Source organism: Vipera berus (genome assembly GCF_964194415.1).
Source record: "Vipera berus genome assembly, chromosome: 2".
Taxonomy (NCBI): domain Eukaryota; kingdom Metazoa; phylum Chordata; class Lepidosauria; order Squamata; family Viperidae; genus Vipera; species Vipera berus.
The window spans coordinates 62,300,220-62,327,124 of record NC_138203.1 but is presented as its reverse complement, the minus strand read 5'-3'; positions in this window follow the sequence as shown (position 1 = coordinate 62,327,124).

The window sequence follows — 26,905 nt, the reverse complement described above, 5'->3', positions numbered from 1 at the left end:
CTAAAAAAAAAAGGTGACCGGATGGCCTTTTCTACTTCAAACAATATATATAATAATACAGGGAGATCTATTTGACAAAAGCATACATATGGAAGGTGAGTTGGCAAAGAAAGAAAGCTAGAATAAGGCTGAAGAAAATTGGGGTTTTGACATTAGTGAGAATTAAAATAGAACATACTCAAATAGACAAGATGTGTACTTTGAATATTAGATTTTGTTATGAGCTGAGATAAAGAAAACTTTGGTCATTTAAAGCTTGAAAGTATAAATATTAAAAGTTAAATTTGAATATTAATTTGCTTATAAAGGTTGAATATAAAAGTAATTAAGATATATATAAGCTAAAAATCTATTGATAAATGTAATAAATATGTTTTTACTTAGCTGCTATAATAAAAATTACTAGCTTAAATATGAGATAGTAGACACCAAGAGAAAAAGAGACAAAGTATTTAATGTTGAAATAAGAGAAATTTTGGTTACTAAATTTAAGACATTTGGAAATTAATAGAAAATAATAGTTATACTGTATTATTAATTAGTTGATGTAAGATGGTGAGCAATAGAATATATTCAAATAGATAAGACGTGTATCCTGAAAATTAGTTTTTGTGATGAATTGGGATAAAGGGAACTGTGGTTATTTAAAACTTAGAAATTATAAACATTAAATTTTAAATTTATAAATGGGGAAACTAAAAATTGGGAAAAACCAATTAGAACATTGATAGTCTATAAATATTGAATGTTAAAATAACTAGGATATGTATAAACTAAAATTATTTATAAATGTAAGAAAGTTATTTTTATTTAATTGATATAATAAGAATTGTATTAGTTTAAACAGGAGACACTAAACACTAAGGGGAAAAGAGAGGAAATATTTAATGTAATAATTTGAGACTTGTACTAAAGATATTAGTATGTTATTGAATTATTGATTAACTCAGCTGTCACAATCCTTTTTAACTATTTAAGTGTAAAACTAGAAAATCAATAAAATCTTTTTGAAATAAAAAGGAAAGCTTTATACTCCGGCAGATAGCTGTTCATTTGCATTCATTTAGCAAGTTGTTAAAGCTACCTGGAAGATTATCTATGTCTTCAGGATCTCCTGAGTAATGCAAATGGATGTGGAGCCTTTTTGGAACTGTTGAAAAGATTGTGCTGTAGACTGGAGATAGATGATGTCATATCCTTCCCCTCTATTGAGAGAGGGGTGTCCAAAACAGAGACAGGACCATTGGTTTGGAAAAGGGGTCAAAGAGGCCATCTATGTCAAAATTGAACAGCCCTATCTCAACAGAGGGAGAGGGATATGACATCATATATCTCCAGTCCACAACACAGTCCTTTCAACAGTTCCAAAAAGGCTCCATGCACATTTGCACTACTCAGGTGAACCTGAAGTCACAGATAAGCCTCCAGGCAAGCTTTAACAACTTGCTAAAAAAATGCAAATGAACAGCTGTCTTCAGGAATATAAATATTTCCATTCCTCACCATCCAGTCAAAGCTGAAGAAGCTTCTTGGATGAGAAGCAAAATGTCTTCAAAGAAGCACAAGAAAGTCCAGTTGCCTTGTGAAAAAGCATCTTTGGGATAACTATGACCTGGATGACTGAGAATCTCCATAGATAAAGATGAAAGAATAAAGATGGTCCATCATTTGTGGTGTTAGACCTAATGAATGAGGTGCCCAGAACACACATTTACATATAATGCCTATCACAGATTAAGAGATTCTTCAAAATGTACAAGCCAGATTACATGGAAAGCACAAGAAGTAATTGTGTTTGTCACCTCTCATGTTTATATAAAATTGAAAACCTATTCCCCTGCTTCTGTACTTTTCCCACCAGGGAAGCAAGTACTGCTTGCTCTCCTCTCTGAAAGCATAACTTTGAAGATATACAGTTTCCATTGATAGAACTTTAGTATGAGCTCACCCTCTTGACTTCACCTTGCAGCTGACACTTTCCAGCCTGATTTATCCATTGGTGGCTTAGTAAAAACAGAACAAAGCAAATATTATCATTCTCACTATCCCTGGATATGGAAGGGGACCCTGGAAGAAGTCTTGTCAATTTAATATGAGGAAGGAGGAAGAGATCCTCTTTTATAATTCCATTATTGAACTTGTAAAAAGAAGAAAAAAAAACAGCTTTCCACCATTTTACCAGTAACTTGTTAAAAGAAAAAAAAAGTCTTTCATCACTCAAGGTAGTCCAGACAAGAAGCACGACCAGTTCTAATTTTATCTTTATTGTTAGATTATAATAACAGAATTTTGCAAGACAAAATGTTTCTTCCTTCCTTTCTTTTATTTTCCAGAAAATGTGGGAGGATCCCTTCTGAAATGTGTCTCATACCATCCCCTTTTCTATGGGCTGAGATATGTTGGTGTTCTGGTCTATGGCTTTCTCTCCTATCTCCCAAGGTCATTCCCATACACCATTAAGAAACACAACAATAAAAAGTATGGATATGACTGAACAAATCATAGGAAGTTGCTTCAAATGATTGCCAAACTAGTTACTCATCTCTGTAAGCCAGGGGTGTCAAACTGGCAGCCCAAGGGCCAGATGTGACACATGCAGGCCATACCCACCACGGCTCCACAAAAGTGAAAAACATCACGATATGTCACGATACATCATGTGATGCAATTGAATTTGATACCCATGCTCTAAGTATTCTGATCTGTCTGGGCTTTTTAGCTGAGATATTCTCTGTTATTTGATATCTGGATATTTTAAACTGGAAATATCAAAGATGGGATATTAAATATCAAACATGGGACATCAGTTTGACATCAGTTATGAAACATGGGATCATTCACATACAAAGCCTCTGAATTATAACTATTCCTCTGAAATCATTTTATTCAACATTCTTTATGTCCTGATGTTATACTGTGAAATAAAAATCTGATCTGATATTACTTGATAAGAACAAGCTGAGTATTATTCTGTCACAGGGGAAACTACTGCTCTATATTTGTTATGCTTAAGTTTTCATTTAGGAAAAATAATGAGATTGATGGCATAATACAGGTCATAACCTATGCTTAATAAAAATCCTAACAGAGGAATTAGTTTGTAACTGTTAAAAAGACACGCTGAGTTGGCAAAGCTTCAAAGAATATGGAGATAGGTCAAATACGAGAGAAATGAATAAGAACTGGAAAAAAGTCTTGAATATGGAATGATTTGGCATTCCAATGAAACTATAAGACTAATCTACTATTTGTTCAATTTTTCAAGAAGGCTTTTCATTTCTAACAGATGCTTACAAAGGCAGCCTATACGTATCTCACTCACAGATTTTGACTAAAAATGCACAAAAATGCATTGAGATAATGAATTTCAATGGAAATAAGCTACATTGATCACTCAGGAGATCAGTGTAACACCACCCAGAATGTATGTAAAAACAGAGAAACTTCCCCTACTCAAGGAAGGAAGCAATTACCATGTAAAATCTTGTATGTGGGAGTATGGCATAACATAACCACTTATATCTTTTTGTCTGAGAGTGTAAGGAAAGATGGGCTGTATTTATCATTCTAAACAACAATAAGATGTCAACCAGACCTTTCAGAAACAGAGGTAAGATTATAAAAGTTGGAAAGAGGATGCGATGGAATGGAAGTGTGAAGTAAAATCAACTCTCATTGCATTGATTTGGTACTTTTAGCTGTTAAGAGGAACTCATGATCAAATGAATGGGAGGGCGATTTTCCTGTTCTTTCATGAAGGCCTTACTCTGAGTCAAATGGAAAAAGTTAAAGTCCCGGTATACCTGAAAAGCTATTCTTTGGCTTAATATGTCAAGGTGAGGTGTTATTTTTTAGTAATGTGCTGAGAACTTGTCTGTACAGTGCACTCAGTACCCCATAATGACAATGTGAAAACAGAATTTTAGAAATGTCTGTAAATTTATTAAAAAGAAACAGAAAACTGAAATATCACATTGGCATAAGTATTCAGACTCTTTGCAACAACACTTGAAATTTAGCTCAGGTGCCTCCCATTTCTCTTGATCATTGCTGACATTCTTCTACACTTTGATTGGAGTCCACCTGTGATAAATTAAATTAATTGGACTTGATTTGGAAAGGCACACACCTTTCTGTCATGGTTCCAACAGATGAAACTCTTCAAAAGAACTTCGAGGCATTGTTTACCTTAAAGAATCTTTTATTCAAGAAACAAAGTATCGACACTACATAGTCGTAACCAGAAATTCCCTGCATACAAAGTAACAAAGCACAATTCCCTCCTCCAATAAGCAGTCGTAAATCAAATTCCCCAATTAGCTTGAAGCACAGGCTTTCTCCCCAGCTCACCAAAATTCTATCAACTCTGGGCCAAATGACCTTGGGTTCCCACGGCTGAGTTATTATCGTTATAACTAGCTGGACTCTCATCCACATTCCCCCTCCCAGCATCAACTAATTCTAAAAGCAATAGTGAAAATGGCTGCATTTCCATCTGTTGTCAAAGCAAGAATATCCAATGTTAGCAGCGTCGACACTTTGTATAGAAGGCCTCACAGCTGATAATGCATACTGTAAACAGTGGTGGGATTCAAATTTGTGAACAATCAGTTCTCTGTGTGGATGCTGCTTCCAGAAGTCCATTCTGGACCTGAGCAACAAAAAATTAGCCAGTGGTGTGAACTGGCTGAATCCCACCACTAACTGTAACAGAGCAAAAGCCATGAGGTGAAAGGAACTTTCTGCAGAGTTCAGAGACAGGATTATTGCAAGGCACAGATCTGGGGAAGGCTAAAATAAATAAAATGCAATAACATTTTTGCTGAAGAGAAGGTTTCTAAAAGCACAGTGGCCTCCATAATTCTCAAATGGAAGAAGTTTGGACTTCTTCCAAGAGTTGGTTGCCCGGTCAAACTGAGCAATTGGGGGAGAAAGGCCTTAGTAAGAGAGGTGTGACCAAGAACCCGATGATCACTCTGACTGAGCTCCAGAGATCTTGTGTGGAGATGGGACAGATTTCCAGAAGGACAACCATCACTGCAGCCCTCCACTGATCTGGGCTTTTTGGCAGAGTGGCTAGACAGAAGCCTCTCCTCAGTGCAAAATACATGAAAGCCCACTTGGGAGTTTGCAAAAAAGCACCTGAACGACACTCAGACAGTGAGGAACAAGATTCTCTGGTCTGATAAAACTAATATTTAAATGTTTGGCCTAAATTCTTAATGTTATGCCTGGAGGAAACCAGGCACCACTCATCACCCACCAATATCATTCCAACAGTAAAACATGGTGGGAGTGTTTTTCAGTAGCAGGGACTTAGAGATTGGCCAGGGTTGAAGGAAAGTACAGGGATATCCTCAATGAAAACCTGTTCATAGCACTCAGGACCTCTGACTGATCCAAAGGTTCATTTTCCAACATGACAACAATCCTAAACACACAGCCAAGACAACAGAGAAATGGCTTAGGAACAACTCTGTGAATGTCCTAAAGAGGCCCAGCCAGAGCACTGACCTGAACATCTCTGGAGGGACCTGGAAATGGGTGCAGCATAATAAAATTGACAAAAGTGAAGAGGGTCTGAATACTTTCTGAATGTACTGTAACTGAAGCTGGGAGGATTGTAAGCAAATGTGGGTTGCACATTATAGATGCAATAAATACAATTATGTACAGGTATCTGAAGGTATTCAGATTAGATCAGTTGTATCACAGACTCATGATCAAATTCCCAGCCCTTTACAAATGTGTGTGATATCTACAAAAATGTACAAAAAAGGTGGGGCTTAAAATTCCACTATTGTAGCTATCATCTTGCCTATTTTGCTACAAGTGCAGACACCACTGAGTAGATTTTTTTGTTTTGTAATTTATAGAAATTAAATGTACATTGTCATAAACATTTCATAAATGAATAAAGGGCTCTTTCTCTTTATATATTGTGGTTTGAAACTTATAATTAAACATAGCACATTTTACTACCCCTTCATGGATTACTGCCTTGTCATGGGGAAGGGGCTTGTGTAATTCAATGAAACTATGAGCTATGCTGTGCAGGGCCACCCAAGATGGACAGGTCATAGCAGAGAGTTCTGACAAAACGTGATCCACTGGAGAAGTAAATGGCAACCCACTCCAGTATCTTTGCCATGAAAACCCCATGGACAGTACCAAAAGGCAAAAAGATATGACACTGGAAGATGAGCCTCTCAAGTCAGAAGGCATCCAATATATTACTGGGGAAGAGCAGAGGGCTAGTACTAGTAGCACCAGAAAGAATGAAGCGACTGGGCCAAAGCCGAAAGGACACTCAGCTGTGGATGTATTTGGTGGTAAAAGAAAAGTCCGATGCTGTAAAAAAAATTTCTCCATAGGAACCTGGAATGTAAGATCCATGAATCAAGGAAAGCTGGACGTGGTCAAAAAAGAGATGACAAGACTGAACATCAACATCTTAGGAATCAGCGAACTAAAATGGACAGGAATGGGCAAATTTAATTCAGATGACCATCAGGTATACTACTGTGGGCAAGAATCCCTCAGAAGAAAGGGAGTAGCCTTCATAGTCAATAAAAGAGTAGGAAAAGCAATACTGGGATAAAATCCTCAAAATGACAGAATGATCTCAGTTCGAATCCAAGGCAAACCATTCAATATCAAAGTAGTCCAAGTCTATGCCCCAACCACCAGTGCTGAAGAGGATGAAATTGACCAGTTCTATGAAGCCCTAAAGCACCTTATAGAACTAACACCAAAAAATGATGTCCTTATCATCATGGGGGATTGGAATGCTAAAGTAGGAAGCCAAAAGATAACCAGAATAACAGGAAAGTTTGGCCTTGGAGTACAAAATGAAGCAGGGCACAGGCTGATAGAATTTTGTCAAGAGAATACGATGGTCATAGCAAACACTCTTTTCCAACAGCCCAAGAGACGGCTCTACACGTGGACATCACCAGATGGTCAACACAGAAATCAGATTGACTATGTGCTCTGCAGCCAAAGATGGAGAAGCGTTATACAGTCAGTAAAAACAAGGCTAGGAGTTGACTGTGGCTCAGACCATGAGCTTCTCATTGCAAAATTTAGGCTTAAACTGAAGAAAGTAGGGAAAAGCACTAGGCCACTCAGGTATGAACTAAATCATATCCCTGATGAATATACAGTAGAAGTGACAAATAGATTTAAGGAATTAGATCTGGTAGACAGAGTGCCTGAAGAGCTATGGATGGAGGTTCGCAACATTGTACAAGAGGTAGCAACTAAAACCATCCCAAAGGAAAAGAAATGCAAGAAAGCAAAATGGTTGTCTGAGGAAGCTTTGCAAATAGCTGAGGAAAGGAGGGAAGTGAAAGGCAAGGGAGAAAAAGAAAGATACTCCCAATTGAATGCAGAATTCCAGAGAATAGCTAGAAGAGATAAGAATGCCTTCTTAAATGAACAGTGCAAAGAAATAGAAGAAAACAATAGAATAGGGAGGACCAGAGATCTTTTCAAGAAAATTGGAGAGATGAAGGGAATGTTTCATGCAAAAATGGGCATGATAAAGGACCAAAATGGCAGGGACCTAACAGAGGCAGAAGAGATTAAGAAGAGGTGGCAAAATTACACAGAAGAACTATACAAGAATGAGCTTAACGTCCCTGATAATCACAATGAGGTGGTCACTGACCTCGAGCCAGGCATCTTAGAATGTGAAGTGAAGTGGGCCTTAGAAAAGCTGAGCAACAACAAAGCTAGTGGAGGTGACAGTATTCCAGCTGGGCTATTCAAAATCTTAAAAGACGCAGTAAAAGTGTTACACTCAATTTGCTAGCAAATTTGGAAAACTCAACAGTGGCCACAGGATTGGAAAAGATCAGTTTACATTCCAATTCCAAAGAAAGGCAGTGCCAAAAAATGTTCAGACTATCGCACCATTGCACTCATTTCTCATGCTAGTAAAGTTATGCTTAAAATCATGCAAAAATGGGCATGATAAAGGACCAAAATGGCAGGGACCTAACAGAGGCAGAAGAGATTAAGAAGAGATGGCAAAATTACACAGAAGAACTATACAAGAATGAGCTTAACATCCCTGATAACCACGATGAAGTGGTCACTGACCTCGAGCCAGACATCCTAGAATGTGAAATGAGGTGGGCCTTAGGAAAGCTGAGCAACAACAAAGCTAGTGAAGGTGACAGTATTCCAGATGAGCTATTCAAATTCTTAAAAATGATACAATAAAAGTGCTACACTCAATTTGCCAGCAAATTTGGAAAACTCAACAGTGGCCACAGGATTGGAAAAAGATCAGTTTACATTCCAATTCCAAAGAAAGGCAGTGCCAAAGAATGTTCAAACTATTGCACCGTTGCACTCATTTCACATGCTAGTAAAGTTATGCTTAAAATCCTACAAGCTAGACTCCAGCAGTATGTGGATTGAGAACTACTAGAAGTACAGGCAGGATTTTGAAGAGGCAGAGGAACTAGAGATCAAATTGCCAACATATGCTGGATCATGGAGAAAGCTAGGGAGTTCCAGAAAAAAACATCTATTTCTGCTTCATTGACTATGCTAAAGCATTTGATTGTGTGGGTCACAACAAACTGTGGCAAGTTATTAAAGAGATGGGAGTACCAGACCATCTTATTTGTCTCTTGAGAAACCTATATTTTTTATTTTTTTATTATTTTAATTCCATTTATATCCCGCCCTTCTCCGAAGACTCAGGGTGGCTTACAAGCTTAGCAGTAGCCTTCATTCTATGTATATGCCTGCTTATTAGGGCTTTCACACACACCCCAGCGGCATTATTACAAAGTCAGCTTATTGCCCCCAACAATCTGGGTCCTCATTTTACCTACCTCGGAAGGATGGAAGGCTGAGTCAACCTTGAGCCTGGTGGGATGCGAACCTGCACTAACTGGACATGGAACCACTGATTGGTTCAAAATTGGGAAAGGAGTCCAACAAGGCTGTATACTGTTGCCCTGCCTATTTGACTTATATGCAGAGCACATCATGAGAAAGGCAGAACTAGATGGATCAAAAGTTGGAATTAAGATTTCCGGGAGAAATATCAACAACGTAAGATATGCAGATGATACCACTCTAATGGCAGAAAGTGAAGAGGAACTAAAGAGCTTCTTGATGCGGGTGAAGGAGAGTACAACAGTTGGCTTGAAACTTAACATTAAGAAAACCAAGATCATGGCATCCGGCCCTCTCTATTCCTGGCAAATAGATGGGGAAGAAATGGAGGTAGTGACAGATTTTATTTTCCTGGGCTCCAAGATCACCACAGACGGGGACTGCAGCCAAGAAATTAAAAGACACTTGCTCCTTGGGAGGAAAGCCATGGCAAATCTAGACAGCACACTAAAAAGCAGAGACATCACCCTACCAACAAAAGTGCATATAGTCAATGCTATGGTCTTCCCAGTTGCAATGTATGGCAGTGAAAGCTGGACCATAAAAAAGGCTGAGTGCCAAAGAATTGAGGCCTTTGAACTCTGGTGCTGGAGAAGACTCCTGCGAGTCCCTTGGACTGCAAGGCGATCAAACCGGTCAGTCCTAGAGGAGATCAACCCTGACTGCTCTTTAGAAGGCCAGATCCTGAAGTTGAAACTCAAATACTTTGACCACCTAATGAGAAGGAAGGACTCACTGGAGAACAGCCTAATGCTGGGAAAGATTGAAGGCAAGAAAAGAAGGGGACGACAGAGTATGAGGTGGCTGGATGGAGTCACTGAAGCAGTAGGCATGAGCTTAAATGGACTCCAGAAGATGGTAGAGGACAGAAAGACCTGGAGGAACATTGTCCATGGGGTCGCGATGGGTCGGATACGACTTCGCAACTAATAACAACATTTCATTTATATTTTATTTAAAATATTACTTTTTAAAATTTATTCCCACATAAATTTTATTGCTTTTTAACAGTTCTGAAGTTATAATTATAAAAATATATTCCATGCCGTGTTTAAATATATACTAAAATACTGTTTCCAGTATTTAGAAGAATATGGTGGGTTTAACCCTGAGAACTGAAATAGTTAACCTAGGAGTTGTACAATAAGGAAATGTTATTGTGTTCTTTTTCCAATTATTGTATTTTAAACAAAAAGACAAAGAAACTGACTGTCAACAATGGGTTGTCAATTAAACATGCTTTGTGGATTCATACCAGAGGAGCAGCCCCCTGTATGGGCTTTTCATTGGAGGGGGGAAACTATTGTGCTTAGTAAAGCCTGACTGAGCTCTTTGAGAATTTAAATGCTTTGGTCCTTTTGATATTCATAGAAGTCAGATCAGCTGCCAGTGTTAAGGAGGAATGTTAGAAGGGGAGTAAAGATGATGAAATGCAGGGGTGCATAGAGAAGCTGAATACGGCTTGTTGAAAATATGTGGATTGAACAAAAACATTTGATCATATAAGGAGCAAATAAGATATCACACTTACATTTTTGATCATAGATTCAAATTTAAGGAAGAATAATAGAAATAATATTTTTACCCAGCTTGAATTTGTGAATATTTTTTTATTAAAAATTACTGTTCTGCTTATAATAGACTACAAAGATGAATGAACTTGTAGTGCAAGTTTTTATCACTGTTCTATGTTTTATTCCACACTTTCTGTCTTAATTTGCAGGACTGTTGTAGTATTTTGGGTGTTTATGTAATTACCTGTCCTATGTCCAGTGTATCGAAAGGCAGTTTATACTGAGAACTCACAATTCAATCATGCACTGGAGGTTACATGTAATTGTCATGCACCTATCTCTAGTTGTCTTGTAAATGATTTTGTATTGTATTGAATCAGAAGCAGATCTACATAATGAGTTCTTGGATAGCACTATCCTCCCACTCTTTTGCCATAGATTAGTGTCTTTTCTTTAAACAGCATCATTTAGCTGACTAATTGACTAAAAGATGACCAGGAACTTTAAAAATGGCACTAAGCCCAAGAGATTTCTAAACTAAACTTACCTATTGAGTTTGGTCAAAGGCTTCCTTTGATATGTTTTGGAACCGTTTAGACAGAGAGGTACTGAACATGTAATACACAGCAGAATACAGATTGTCATGTAATGGACCCTGCCCATCATGGTGATAATTTATGACAATTGCAAAGCAGGTCACCCACATGATTGACCCAATTTTATGATCTTTTTAGTGGCAGTCATTAAGCAAATGCCACAGTTATTAAGCAAACCAACGGTTTGCTGTGGGCCAGTTTTGCTAAAGTCAGAAGTAAATGGCAGTTTTGGCAAATCCAGTGTAAAAATATAGTCATGTGACTGCAGGATGCTGCAAATGGCCATAAATGTGTCCCATTTGCCAAGCGCCTGATGTCACGTGATTGCCTGGGGGAGGGAAACAGATGGAACTTCAAATGTGGGTCATAAGTAGTCCCAGAGAGATCTGTTAGAACTCTGAATGGTGAGTAAACAACTAGTCATAAGTTGTGGATTACCTGTAAGTAAATAGATTCTTGATGTTTGCTTCATAGTTGCAAGTCTCCATGTGTTTACTAATTTCAATCAAACCCCCACTCTCAAGAGAAAGCATTACCTAAACTACAGATTATACTTGTATCTTTAACTTTACTATTATGTGATCCAATGAAATTCTTGTGTAAGAATCGAATTCAGGACTTGAACCATCCTTGGGTTTTAGGAGTAAACATTCTCTGCAATAATGTCTGCCATCGCAGCATGCGTCCAATTATTCTTCCTAATGCTAAGAAAATGCTGCTATTCCAATTCATCTTTTAGAACTTATTTGAACTTCATGAAAGAACCTTTCTTTGTGTTCCAGTAGAAGCTTAGAACAAAAGGTGTTTCTTGTTTATGATGTTAGAAAATAGCTATAAGCATGCACATTTAGCTGCAGGTGTCAAGAATATCACTGCTTGATATTTTGCTGCTGAGTAGTTTTGGCATCATAAATGTTTTTTGAGAGCATTAAAATAGACTAAACTGGGCTAGACTGTCATTTGGGCATGCAACAAAGGCTGAAAAAATATGACTGGGGATTAGAGATATAGAGAGAGCAAAAGAGCAGCATTTTTCAAATTTGAACATAATCTTTGACAGAAGGTTGTTCAGCAAATATACAAAGAAGCAATAAATCTGATAATATATACCGTATTTTCTGGTGTATAAGACGACTGGGCGTATAAGACGACCCCCTACATTTCCTGATAAATTATAGGGTTTGGGCTATACTCGCCGTATAAGACTACCCCTCTTCCAACGCACACCAAATAAAAATTAAAAAACATCAGATTTGATTTTAATATGGTAATTTTAATTCAAATGCTTATGACATGCAGGTGCTTAGTAGGAAAACTGTCACTTATAAACATAAGGCTGTTTGTCATCAAACATGTAAACATAAAACAGTGCAAGTGGATTAAATAATAATAATAATAATAATAATAATAATAATAATAATAATAATAATAATAATAATAATAATAATAATAATAATAATAATAATAATAATAATAATAATAATAATAATAAGAAGAAGAAGAAGAAGAAGAAGAAGAAGAAGAAGAAGAAGAAGAAGAAGAAGAAGAAGAAGAAGAAGAAAGGGATCTTGGAAGTCATCTAGTCCAACCCTCTGCTCAGGCAGGAAACCCTATACCATTTCAGACAAATGGCTGTCCAGTCTCTTCTTAAAAAACTTCCAGTGTTGGAGCATTCACCACTTCTGGCGGCAGGTTGTTCCACTGGTTAATTGTTCTAACTGTCAGGAAGTTTCTCCTTAGTTCTAGGTTGCTTCTCTCCTTGACTAGTTTCCATCCATTACTTCTTGTCCTGCTTTCAGGTGCTTTGGAGAATAGCTTGGCTCCCTCTTCTTTGTGGCAGCCCCTGATTCCAGCAACCATTCCCTATTTTCCTAATTCACTTTTTCACTTTTCCTAATTCACTCTAAAGCTTTCCCTGTGCAGAGCCTTAAGTAACACAAGCTGCCGGCAATTAGTGCAGGTTCGCATCCCACCAGGCTCAAGGTTGACTCAGCTTTCCATCCTTCCAAGGTAGGTAAAATGAGGACCCAGATTGTTGGGGGCAATAAGCTGACTTTGTAATAATGCTGCTGGGGGGGGGTGAAAGCCCTAATAAACAGGCATATACACAGAATGAAGGCTATTGCTAAGCACATTGATTTGTGCTTTAAATTGTAAGCCACCCTGAGTCTTCGGAGAAGGGCAGGATATAAATGGGATTAAAAAAAAAGACCAAATGGGAGATCCGCTCCAGGTTTTCCAGCCAGCCCGCCCAGTTCCTGAGTCAAATGTGTCCTTATAGCTAAGCCGCTGCTCTGGCTGCTGCCTTCCCCACCTGCCTTTCAAGTTGGGATATACTACAGCTGCTCTTCAACTTTAGAAGAAAAGACGCCCAGACCCCAGCCTGTAAAAAATCACAGACTGCAGCTTCTTCTCCAGTTGGTCCCGCTTTCCCTGCACAGACTAAATGGGAGATCCACTCCAGGTTTTCCAGCCAGCCCTGTCCCTAAATTTTCAGCACCCAGTGTATAAGACGACCCCTGACTTTTGAGAAGATTTTCATGGGTTAAAAAGTAGTCTTATACGCTGGAAACTACCGTAGTCAAAATCAACTGAGCCATTCTGAACAATTGAAAATTTGTTCTGAAATGTTGCAGCCATAGATGTTGCTTAAATCAATAGTGATCTTCAACAAGCACTTTGCTTTTCCGACAGTCAGTATGAGTCACTGAATAAATGAAAGTCAGATCAATGCCTTTCTTTAAAATGTACATTCTTGTAAATTAATCTGTATATTACGAAGATGAAGGGAAAATGCAAATTTGGGAAAACAAATGCCTCCCAATCCTAGTTATATATGTTGGGGTGTGGAGATTGCGTTTATACTGTTGGTGTCTCTGCACTCTGCTCATGGAGCGCGTCACCCGTCTGTTCAGGCTGGCCATATTCCTTTGAGTTGTTGCACGTCCATTTTGGGGGGATGTCTCTGGGTGTCTGTTGTCAAAAGTGGATTGTTGACAGTTCTGTTTGTTATAGCCATAGCTCTAGTCATTGCCCATGTTCTTATACCAGAGGTTCTAAATAGTTGTTTCTCTTCTTCCCTGTGTTCTACAGTGCCGGGTGGTTGTATGTTTGTGCAATCTTGATTTTGATACAATGAGGCGGTCTCTAAGTGCTTGCACTGTTTGCCTCCATATCATGCACATCGTTCCTCTTCCCAATTCCTTAGTGCCTGGTATGCAGGGGGGAGGTCTATGTGCCGGTTGATAGAGGAGTGGTTTGAAAACCAAGCTTCCTTAAACAAGCGGCCACCTTTAGTGTTGTCACTGGCAATTGCCTCAGTCCCTGTTAGATTAAAGACGTGGTTATGTGTAGCCATGTGTGCCCACACCTGTGAATGTTGTTCTTGTTTTCTAATAGCGAGCTTGTGTTCATGCACTCTAGTCCTCAGTTGTTTTGCCATCTCCCCAATGTAATTGCAATTGCAATTTTGGCATGACATCTTGTACATGACTGAGGATTTTTCTTCATTGGGGAGTGGATCTTTAGGGCACATGACACAAGCTCGTAAACTCCGATCAGGTCTGTGGGCAAAACCAACCTTGTGAGGGGCTAGTATGTGCACTGTGGCCACAGATACACCGTGGATATAAGGCAGTGTTATCCGTGATGTAAAGGCGTTTTCACATTTTCATGGATAACACTGCCTTATATCCACGGTGTATCTGAGGCCACAGCGCGCATACTTTAATATGCCTGGGATTTGCATTTTTAATCTTATCAAGGAATATATAGATATAGATATAGATATATAACGTAGAAGACAGTCATTTCATTTATGTGATCAAAATATGCTCCCTAATTATCTTATAAGATCTTTATGTCTTCAAGAATTATGAAGTACCCATACAACTGATTCATGGGTCATAGTAAGCCAATGAAAACAGTGGCTTACTTGTTATAGGTCAAATTGACTTTCTAATTTCTCAATCAGTCTGAAAATGTGCAATTGTCCTGGCTGATCTTGGCTGATCTTGAAACCGACCAGGTTAGGTCTGGATTGTGCTTGAAGGAAGAATTTACCTGTGTACATCAGAGCTGTTGTTAGATTGAGAAGTTAAATCTATTGTGAAACAATACAATACTTTCTATCACATTGCCAAGAAAACTGCATAGATGTTGTCATCAAGAGTGAAGTTTGACTCAGAGCATGTTTGTGCTTATAATCTTAACTAAATGTTTTAATCTCAATATCTCTTCAATTTATAACCTCCCATCTCTAATTTAATACATAGAACTGTTTTTTCTGACATGATTGATATCAGAACATTTTGACTTCTTATATTGAAAGATGTAGATCAGGCATGTCAAACTGCCAGCCCACAGGCCGGATGCATCATGCTGAAACCGTGCCTACCCCATTGCCATCAATGGGGAAAAAGTTGTGATATGTCACATGACATCACATGATATCACGAGTTTAACATGCCTGATGTAGATCAAGACTTTTTAAATTGTATTTCTCTCTTAGTGATACTGGATAGAGGGGGATTATTCCTATTTGTTGTATTAGCCAGAGACCCAACAAAACAGGATGGTTGTGTCTAAGATATTGGTCAATGGGTATTAGACAGAGCTCTGTCATGTTCTCCTAACTTACTTTTTTAATTCTTGGATTCAATCTCTTTAACATCAGTAATGTAAGTTTGAGTTGGTAATTCATATGGCTTATATGAGATGAATGAGGTGTTCTCTTTTTATTCTTTGCTTCAAGAAATAATAAAATAAAATAAAAAAAACATTGGGACATGGCGCATTTGGACCATTGGTAATGAATGATTTGGTCTATGGTCTAAAACTCTTGGTAAGACTTTTAATTATCTATGCCAGGAATATCCTGGAAGAAAGAATGGGGATGTATGTGCCATCTGTGACCTCTGATACTAACCCTCTCATTCATCACAAAGTAGAGAGTGATTTTCTGCAGCTGGGAACAGTTGGTACTTGTGTGGCTTTGATGAATGGTTTAAAACTCTAATCTCCAGGATTTCCAGTTGCATTGGGGCCTCATTGGAATGATAACACTAAGGGGCAGAAAGAGGTGATGCACTCAGCATTGTTCTTCATGCCATGCTAGCTTCAAGAAGCTATAAACAGCTCTAATCAATGGCATTTATACTATGTCTATTGCATAGATATATACAGAATTCTGATCCACAGTAAACAAAAGTGCTTTGAATGCTGGATGCTTTTTAAAGGAACTACAACTTTTTCTGAGTTTGTGTGGGAGTTCGTCAAGGCCAGGAAAAAATAAATTTAACTTAAGGAGTCATTAAGATGATGGGCTCTTTGTATCTGAACAGTGCACACTTAATGTATTGTCAAGTCATTGCAGTCCAATTAGATCTTTCTGAATCTGATTTGCAAACTTCTTACTCCCCTATTTATTTATTAATGAGCACAATGGTCATAGACAAACATGCACTGTACCAAATATTACATAAAGAAGATCTGGAAGTTAACAAAAGAGGAAAATGAGGGAAAAGGCCACCATCATCAGCTATTGACTAAGCTGTCCCACCTTTTAAATAAATGTATATTTAGGAAAACTTAAAAGCTTATATATTTCTTGAAAGGATCTTACTAAAATTATGCTGCTTAAAAAGTGTCTTTTATCTAAATGGCTCTGTAACATATTTCTTTGTATAGCAATCAGGAGTCTTCACATCTATTGTTATTATTATCCATCTTTACGATATTTGTCATTGGTTTAACAAGTAATAAGTCAAAGCCTTTTTTATTCCATTGTGTGTTAAATGCATTTTTTAAAATTCTCATATACTTTCAAAATGAGAGAAGATTCTGTAATTGGCAAAAGTTCTTTCTAGGTGAATTTACAAATTCTCTTCTTCCTAGGACTTTGTGTAGAACTTTTTTGGTTTCACTCCAATCAAACATGTATCTCTGAAACAAGGGGAAGATGAAAGTTTGGCCTAATACAATTTTTCCCATATTCTTTTACTTGCCAACTCCTCAAAGTAACTCTGATTTGGGTCTACTGTTGTACCCAGGGCTTTTTTTGTCATAGAACTCTCAGAACGGAGTTCCGGCACCTTTTTTGGATGGAACCTTGTAGGATAAGCAAGGCGGGTTGTATGACATGTGTCAGTTCCAGCACCTTTTTCTTTTACAAAAAAAGCACTGCTTGTACCAATAGGCAAATAAGTGCAAATGAAAACAGTTTGCAAGCCATTCTAATTCTTAAACTAAAAATAAGAAAATGGGAAATAATTGACTCAATTCCCAGGGAAGGAGGAGAGCAAATTAGAGGAAGCAATAAAAGAAGCATTTATTTTTGTATGCCACCTGTTCTCAGACTCATCCTCTTTTCCCCCTCTGTCTGTTTAGTTAACTTTAAAGCATTGTGATAGTTTCTCAACTGCTGGGTTCTTTATTTAAAATGAGAAATTTATGTCAGCATGCTGTTTTGATGAATAAGCAGCAAAATCTGTGCTAACTCCATTACGATGTCTCAGAAGACTAACTCTCTGGAATAGCAGTCAAAACCTTTCCACTCAAGGAAAACATTTTGAATGCCATGAAATGACCCATTCCACTGTATCACACAAGCTGTTTACCAACTATGTGGTTTGTGGAATCAAATCACCTACCCTTTAATCATATTTAGAGACTGCCTATTTCCTTCACAGAGCAGCTCTGGATGGTGTACAAATATATACAAACTTTTATGAACCTCACATACAAAAAGTAGGGGACACTTCAGTCACGTGGCTGTGGCTGCCATTGTGAATTTTTGATCTCCCCATCCATAAACCTCTGCTTCTACAGAAGCAAATTAATATGTTCTCCCAAAATAGAGTGGGCATAATATGAAAACTACTGTAAAAAGGACACATGGACATATCTGAAAGGAAATGGTATTACTGAACTATTAGGTATTCTTCTGAAAGTTGCTACAAAAATGGGTATATATGCAAAAAGATCAATTACACCATTGAAGTTTATATTTAAAACTAACATGAGAGAAATTCAAGTAAAATGGACATTGTTGAAATGGACATAAATAAGAACTGTAAGAAGATTTGTGCTTTAAGTCTAAAGTTACTGCAAAATGTATGCATGTTTTTGTTTTTAAGAATCCATTAAAATCTTCCAGTGGAGATACTGTATCATGTACAGTAAACCAGACTAGATTAATACTGATCTGTTCAACTCTGTTAAAAAGTCAACTCTGATTAAAGGCATGACATCTATCAATGGGCTTCAGGACCAAATTAAATGTGAAAGTGATACTGTGTGATGAAATAATGGCTGATGGTCAAGATGGAAAAGCAGATGGAGGCATGTAAGCGAGGCATACTAAAACTTCTTGTAACCCGCTCCTCTTACATTTAGGCTGTCTCTTAGGAAATGAAAATTTAAGGCATCTCACTACTGTCTTATGGGAGACAAAGCTTATAGGGTAAAGGAAGGTAGAGATAATCAGTGGAAGAGCTATGGATTGCTGATACTAATTTGCAAATCACACATAGAAAAAGGGCTTTAATATTAACAGTCCTAACTTAAACAGCACACTAGGAAAGAGAACGCCATATGCTTTTAGAGCAGTATTTTGTCTTAGTGGTATTGGGTAATTTTGCTTAGTTCTCTGTTCTGAATATGATGGGATTGCAACTGTAGGAGATGACGAGGTTGAGCCCAAGGGAAGGGTCAAATGCATCATCAGTCAGAAGTCACGAGATATCTAAGTCCAGGCCACCCTGAATTCCTTTTCTGCTGCTAGTTTGCTTGGACTGTTAGTAGTTCAGATTCTTGTAGAGAGCTTAAGTTTGTAATAAACCTTTATACCCATCTGAATCTTCTGGATCTTCCCTGCTGCATAACATTAACTTTCATATATTTGCTCTCTTTGAATGCCTATTCTCTTCGTATTTATGTCAGCCTTGTACCAATACTTTGATAATTATTTCAGTTACGTAAGAGTACAGAAAATATTAAGTGTTCTTATTTCTCATGCCTTTGAAGAAGTGTATTTTTAGAATCAATTGGACAAATATTTCCATTTTTTGATACCCTTGAGATTCTGTTTTCTTCATTTCTTCCTTTTCTCATTGCCATTTGTGATTTTCTTTCATTTTCCAAAAAACATCCCTGATCTGTAAATGTAAGCATTCATTTGCTCCATACATCTGATAGTGTATACTGAGACATGCTAGCTTTCATCAGTCTAGTGGTCCTTGGCTAATGATCATTTATTCAGTGACCGTTTGAACTTTTGATGGCACTGAGAGAAGGCTAGTTATGACTAGTCCTTGAGGTTCAGGCTATCCCAGTGCCCTCAACTCAGAGCCCGATCTCGGCACTTGGCACTAGCCTCACTTTTCTGACAGTTTCAGTGTCTCATGTTCACCTGATTGCGATTTGCAACCTTCCCTGCTGGTTTCCCATAGGCAAAGTCAAGGAGAAGCTGGCATGAAGTTGTAAGTCATCACCATGTGAAGTCCTCATTTAATGACCTAATGACAGTAACTCGGGTCTGCTGGAACAGCTATCACTAAGTGGTATGGTCATGTGACGTCATGCTTTATGACTGCATTCTTTAGCAATGAAAATTCTGGTCCAATTGCCATTGTTAAGCAAGGACTATCCGTACTCATTCATTGTTCTAGGCTACCATCCTATATTTTTGAATGGCAGCGAATTCCATCTGAAACCTGAATATTTGGAAGTGCTTTTTAAACTTTGTTATGACAATAATGAAACATAATAAGAGGTTAAATGAAAGCCTGAATCCAGAAACATTACTTCCACAAGAGTGCTGAGCATTATAAAATGCCTTTAATCACTGATTGTACTGAAGTGTCATTACTACTCTCATGTAAAGTCAGAAGAACAACTGTATATAAATTACAGTGCAGAAACCTGGTCTCTGTGTAATAATAGTTTCCTATTAGCTCATTCTTGGTGAACTCCTTCATTTACTGCAGAGATACAGAGAAGGAAACTGCAGCTGTAAACTCCTTTTCTTTTTCAGACTAAATTTGGCACAAGAATCTAAAAAGTATTCCGGCTGACAATGGGAAAAGGGTGTTTTTTTAAAAAAAAAATTCTTTCAGTTGCAAGTAGATAATCTGCATGACACTTTTCCCAACTTTCTATGGCTGAATTGTTAAATTGTCTCATGCATATTTATCCTTGAAGGAGCAACTGATGAAAATTGCCTCTCACCCTGATTAAACAGACCTTTCTCGATCTAAATTTGTGCTAATAAATATTAATTTGCATTTTTACCGGAAATCAAATTTCACTGCATGTTTAATTATGCATTTTTACTCCCTTATAATTGTTATTTTATAGACATTTCTTATTTGTGTGTGTGTGTATGTTTGTTTTGTTATTGCACAAAAAACACAGCCATTTTTAGTGGCAAACTTGCTGCTGATTCATTTTGCCAACTATTGTCTGTTTAAGTAATAACTCTTTAATTGATGTCATTTACGAACTCTACTTTTTCTTGCAAGAAAGATAAAAAGGAAGTAGGTAATTTAAGTTATACACTTAGATTGAATAACTTTTGGCACTTTACATACTCTTTTTTTCTTTTTCTCTTTGAGTCTTTGTAACTTTTTGCATATATCATCTCTCATATCCCCCCCCCCTCTCTCTCTCTCTCTCTTTCATTTCTGTATCTGATATCTGTAAAGTTAAGAGATCTCCCATTTCAGGACGAACCAGGCTGCCAAACCAGGGAATATCAAACCAATCCATCGTGCAATTTTTAAAAAAATCAAATATTTTATTCTAAAGTAGAATTCATGGCAGCTTATAATCTGTAGAGTCACATCTATAGAGTCACATCTTTCTATCTTTCCATTCTATTCCATCTTTCATTTTATTTTATCCTATCTTTGTTTAAAAACTGGTTGCACAAATACGTATATTTGTGAAACTTGGATGCAATAATAAATTCAGTTTTATTTTTTTTAAACAAATAGAATACTCAGGAATTCAACAGATAAATTCCATGTGTGGTAACTTTATATCTACCACTGATATCGGAACTGTTCAAAGGTACTTATGTCGCCATGGATTCCAGATTGACTCCAAACTAGTTTTCTTAATTGAGGATCAAACTACATGTAATAATGGCACTATCTGAATAGCTGGTTTCTCTTTTTTTAAAAAAATACAAATCTTTATCAGGACCATTGTGTTTCATTGTTTTTTAACCTACATAAATCATTTTGCAGAACAGCTATTTGATCCTTTGGAAAAATATACATAATGAGGAAATTTGCAACTTTGAGAGTTTGATCAAGAAAATACAACAGAAGAAAATTGTAAAGGCATCTTCTTAATAAACTTTGGGGTCCTGTCCCTCCTCCTACTTTTTGCAAAGGCTTAAAGAAACCAGTGAGTTGTTTAAGACTCCCTACATCATAGATCTTCACAATTCAGAATAAAACTATTTTACCTTAATTTCAAAATGAATAAACTTGGTTTCTTATTTGTGGACATTCATCCTCCCAAGCATTACTCCATGCTTGCTCTCTTTTTCCTTTTATTCTTGTTGTTTACCTTCACACTTCTTATGTATGCATTCTAGATAAGGCTGTCATAATGAAATCAAAAGAGATGAGCAACATAATTTGAAACTGCCTTGGAGAGAAGGCAACACATCTGTAAATTTGATATAAATGATATTCATTCCAAAAAAGAAACTCCTGTTTAAAGCTGGGTACACAGCTGCTAGCTTCTTTGTTACAATTATATGTGTATATTATGTATAATGTATTTGAGTTGTTGACAGAGCTTTTTAAATAGTTTTCATTTTTCAATGTAATAGCTAACCACAGAAAAAGAAAACAGTGGGTAAAAGCATATATTTTGTTCATTCTCCTTTGGGAAAATTGCAAGCTGGCTGAATGAATTTTTATGCATATAAAATAATTGTAAATCATAATCAAGATATTATGGAAGACTGCACAAATAATCGTTCCATTTGAAAAACTATACAAATATCCCATCTTATCAGTATTAAATGAAAATCTAATTCAAAATGCTACAGTGAATGGCTGCCCAGATGTGGAGGACTGATATTGTCAATCAAATATCATCTAGGTCTATCAGTTCAAAAGAATATTAGATGCAAAAGAACAGTTCCTAAATATTATATTGATGGGATTTGTTGCCTTGGTTCCCTTATTTACCAGCCATGAAACAAAACACAAAACACAAAAAGCCCCAAACCCAAAGGAACAGAATTATGCCAAGAAAGGAACAGCATTTGCTTTTCTTCAGGCATGTTACATCTGCCAAACACCATCAATGGTTTACACAGGTAAGTTATTAACAAGCATTTTAAAAGTATTAGTATACATTAAATCTATTGGACTTGCAATAATTTTGCAAAAGATCACTCTATGTGGAACAGTATACAGTAGGTTTTACATCAGTACCTCCATCACTGGAAATCCTGAGCAGTGTTGCTTTTTTGTATTTCTGGCCTGTTGTGGGATTGAAGATTTAAACTGTTTCCAGTCTAATCAGAATAAAAGCAATGACAGATGATATCTTGCTAGATGCTTTGATAAGGGATTTAATGCTAGACAAAATAGCAGTTAGTTTGGTTCAGGGCTGAAGATCTGATGTGGATTTTACTATTGAAGAGTGAAGACTAGAGTACTGCAACTGATTGACCAACTGTGAATGCCATTGTAGTGCTAAACTTAATGATTACTACTACAAGTAGTTCATTTAGATAATCTGAAGTGGCTGTTGAACTCTAAGAAGTGTGTGTACTTTGTTCACTGTCACAAGCCTATCCATATCAAGCTGTGGATTCCTCTAAAATTGTACATATTTTTGTAATGGTTAAGCCAGGGAATTGAGGTGTGTTTTTTTTGTAAATGCACCCCGTGTTTTTATGCTCTCTTGAAATTGAGCTTCAAGGTGCATTTGAATGCAGAATTTGCTGGCTTACAGGATTTAATTTTATTCTGAAATATTATTCATGCAAGAGCCAGTTTAATGTAATGGTTAGGGCACCAGGCTAGAAAACAGAAATCATAAATTCTGTTCTTACCTATGGCACAAAGCCATTTAGGTGAACTTTCTCTCAACTTAGGAAGGAGACATGCAACTGTATGATGCATAGATCTGACCAAGACAAATGTACCTTGTAATAAAAGAACAATAAATTACAGTTAGGTAATAATCTTTAGTCTCAAAATGAAGATAAATTTATACATGTCCATGTGGTATCATTTTTTTAAAAAAATATGTTTTATTGATTTTTAACATACACCTTAATATTTGATAAATGTCGTGTTGTCTGGGTTAGTATTTTAAAACATCCAATAACAATACTTTTCTATAATTCTATAGTCCATATAACTTTTCTTGATTTCCTCTTCTTCCAATAATATTCTCTTTAGCCAACCTTAAATTAATACAGTTCTTATTTAAATAAACAACAATTAAATGAAACATTTTTCTCATGTTTCTGCAAATAATAACCACATCAGTATAAAGCTTCTTTTCATTGATCATCTTGATTGCCTCATCATAAATCCTGTTTACATTCTTATTTAAATTTGTGTTCCCCACAGTATTCAAAAAATTCCTATTGGTTAAGATTTTATCTAAATTAGTTACACTTAAGGGTAATCTTTTTTCTCATACAAGCCATCACATTTTTACATTTCTCATATCTTAAAAGAAAAAAGAGCAAAAAGAAAAAAAGAGAGAAAACATTTCTTTTATATAAACCATCGCAACATTTTTGTATTTCTCATGTCAAAAATAACACAAACAAAACAAAAACAACCCCCAAACACAAAAGAAAAAAGAAAGAATGCATACTATATTACTTTAGGGGCTCATCCTTCTTAAACTAATTTTTATTTATATTCCAAATCTTTCTATTTCTTTAACCAAATTCAAACAAATGTTTAATTTTTAAATACTCCCTCTGATATTTCTCATCATCTAATTTCTTGATTCTCACTTTAACCTTTTTTTTTTGCCAAACATCTTTCTTTTTCATTATGCTTCAATGAATCAGTCTTCCCATAAACTTATAAATGTTATTGCAGGTACAAAAGGCAAAATAGGTAAGATGTTTTTATAGGAAGGTTTCACCCCTTCATATTCATTGAAAATCTTTTCCTTTTTGTCTTTCTTGATTTCATTTATTATTTTTTGTCTCTCAAGATCTCGTAGTTCTCCTGGCAAAATCCATTTTACCAAATCTTTTTTCTTGTCCTCAAACCTATTTTGTAATCTTAAAGTGTAGTTTGTCTTTTCCAGGTCCAGAGTTCCCTGTAGATTTTTTTTCCCCATCTGGGTTGCCATATTTCCTAGTATTGTTAAATTCCATCTTGAAATCTCTCTCCTCTGTCTCGTAATCAGTTGTCTGTTTTCTCTGCTCACTCACCATTTTTATTTTCTGAGAATTTTTATGTTGTAAAGTTAAATTGGAGATGTGTTCATTTATGTTTTCAAGGTTATGTTTAATTTCCTCGTGGTATGAGATGTTGTTTGGATTAGTTGCAACATAGCATAGATCTCTTTCTGGAAAGTATTTATTTTTTCTAGGTATATTTTTTCTGCAGATCTCTGGTTTTCCATGATAGCCAAAAATCAGGGTTTTCCTTTCTCTGCATATGGCTTTAGAGTCACAGTTGAGTTAGTATTTGTAATCCAGAAAGATCAATTCTTTTTTTAAAAAATTGTTCTACTGCGTTTTGTTGAGAAGTTATAAGGCATCATGATAATTAGACACCTCCCTCCCTTGTAGGCAAATACGCTTGCCTATGCATAAATCTTTATTCTGAAATATCTTGAAAACTTTAGCCAACCAGGACCTTTATCACCTGTTTTTTAATTCATCTAATGAAAATATTTAAGAATTAACACATTTTATCTTATAGGTCAATAAATTCCCCAAATTTGTAGACCAGTGTAATCAAATTCTCTTTATCACGCACTTAGAGAAGCTATCAGCTAGTATATCTGGTACCAAAACTGCAATCTTCTAAACTTGTATTTATTTTTATTCTCTTTATAGCCAGTTCTAGCCATTCTCAGCAGCTGCATTAACCTCTGTACTTTTCTTAGAAACATCAAATATTATCTTGAACAGATAAAGTAAACCCAAATTTTTTACAAAATAATTTACAGGTAGTCCTTACAACAAATCATTCGTGTCGATCTGGTCTGCCTTGCTGTCTTTTTTGTCGGACCTGTTTAAGGTCATGCGTCTGACTTATTCTAGCACGGTCTTATACGCCCTCAGGGGGTCCCCCCCATCCTGGGAGCGACCCGCCTTATTCTTTACACCTCCTCTTGATGAAGAGCCCGATTGCTGGGACCCTGAGAGATGGTTGGGCACGGGTAGGGGCCTCCGATATAAGCCAAATAAGAGGCCCCTGATTAGTTTTCTGGTTAAATTTTTTAGGAGGTTAGGGAGGGGGGTGGGAACTTCTTTTGGTTGTTCGGATATGGGGGTCAGTCCAGCAACCATTGTTCAGGCCAGGGCTGGGATTGATCGCAGAGGGGAGGAGCGGGGGTCGGTTGCCCCCGGGGCTCCAGGGCAAGTCGTGGGATTGCCCATTCCCACGACGTTAGGGAATGGCAGCAGGTGCAGGAACAGAGGGCCGTATCGATCTCAGGGAAGGCCTCTCCGCTATTTGCAAGCGGTGAGGCATTCCGACCCTCTTGTTCTTCCCCGAGGTCCCGGGAGTGAGGATGTGCAGCCTCCTGAGCTCCGGCTGGTGTACTTGAATGCCAGGTCTGTCGTCAATAAAGCTCCTCTCGTCCGTGATTTGGTCGAGTGTGAGCAGGTGGACCTGGCTTGCATCACGGAGACTTGGTTGGGCCCAGAGGGCGGTATTCCTCTGGCTGATCTTTGCCCACCAGGTTTCCGGGTGTTACACCGGCCTCGGGCTCAGGGTAGGGGTGGGGGAGTGGCTGTTGTTATGAGGGAGACCTTAGGTCCGCGGGAGGCCACCGTTCCCCAGATAGTCGGATGTGAGTCTCTCTTTTTGAGATGCGGCCCTGGTGCGCAGTTGGGCTTGCTGCTGGTGTACCTTTCGCCTAGTCACGCAGCAGCAGCCCTGCCTGAGCTCCTCGATGTCCTCTCTGGGTTGGTGGTTGAGTTCCCGAAACTTATAGTTTTGGGGGACTTCAATCTACCATCTCTGGGAGGATCATCTGAGTTGGCTCGGGAGTTCATGGCTTCCATGACGGCCATGGACCTGACGCAAGTAATTTCAGGACCGACTCATGAGGGAGGCCACATCCTTGACCTAGTTTTCTTATCTGGTCGGTGGTTAGATGATCTTGGTGGGGGCTCTCCAATTATTATGCCCCCGTCATGGACCGATCATCATCTCCTGCGGCTGGTCTTCCGTTTTGCTACCCCCCGCCGTGGGTGTGTGGAACCAGTTAGATGGTACCGCCCCAGACGCTTAATGGATCCCGAGAGGTTCCAGGCAGCGCTGGGGTCCCCACCTGCCTCCCCCACTCACAGCTCGGCAGATGCCTTAGTGGAAGCCTGGGAAAGGGCAGCCACTGAGGCTCTTGACCGAGTTGTACCCTTGCGGCCCCTGACCCGATGCAGATCCCGTCAAGCTCCATGGTTCTCCATGGAGCTCCGGGAGATGAAGCGTCGGAGACGGGGCCTAGAGAGCGGTTGGAGGTCCAGCCGATCCGAATCCGACCGATTGCGACTAAGAACCTACATTAGGTCTTATCTCGCTGCGATAAGGGTGGCGAGGTCTAATCACTTCGCTACCCTTATCGCGTCCGCAGATAATCGCCCGGCCGCTCTGTTTAGGGTGACTCGCTCCCTCCTTAATCAGGAGGTGAGGG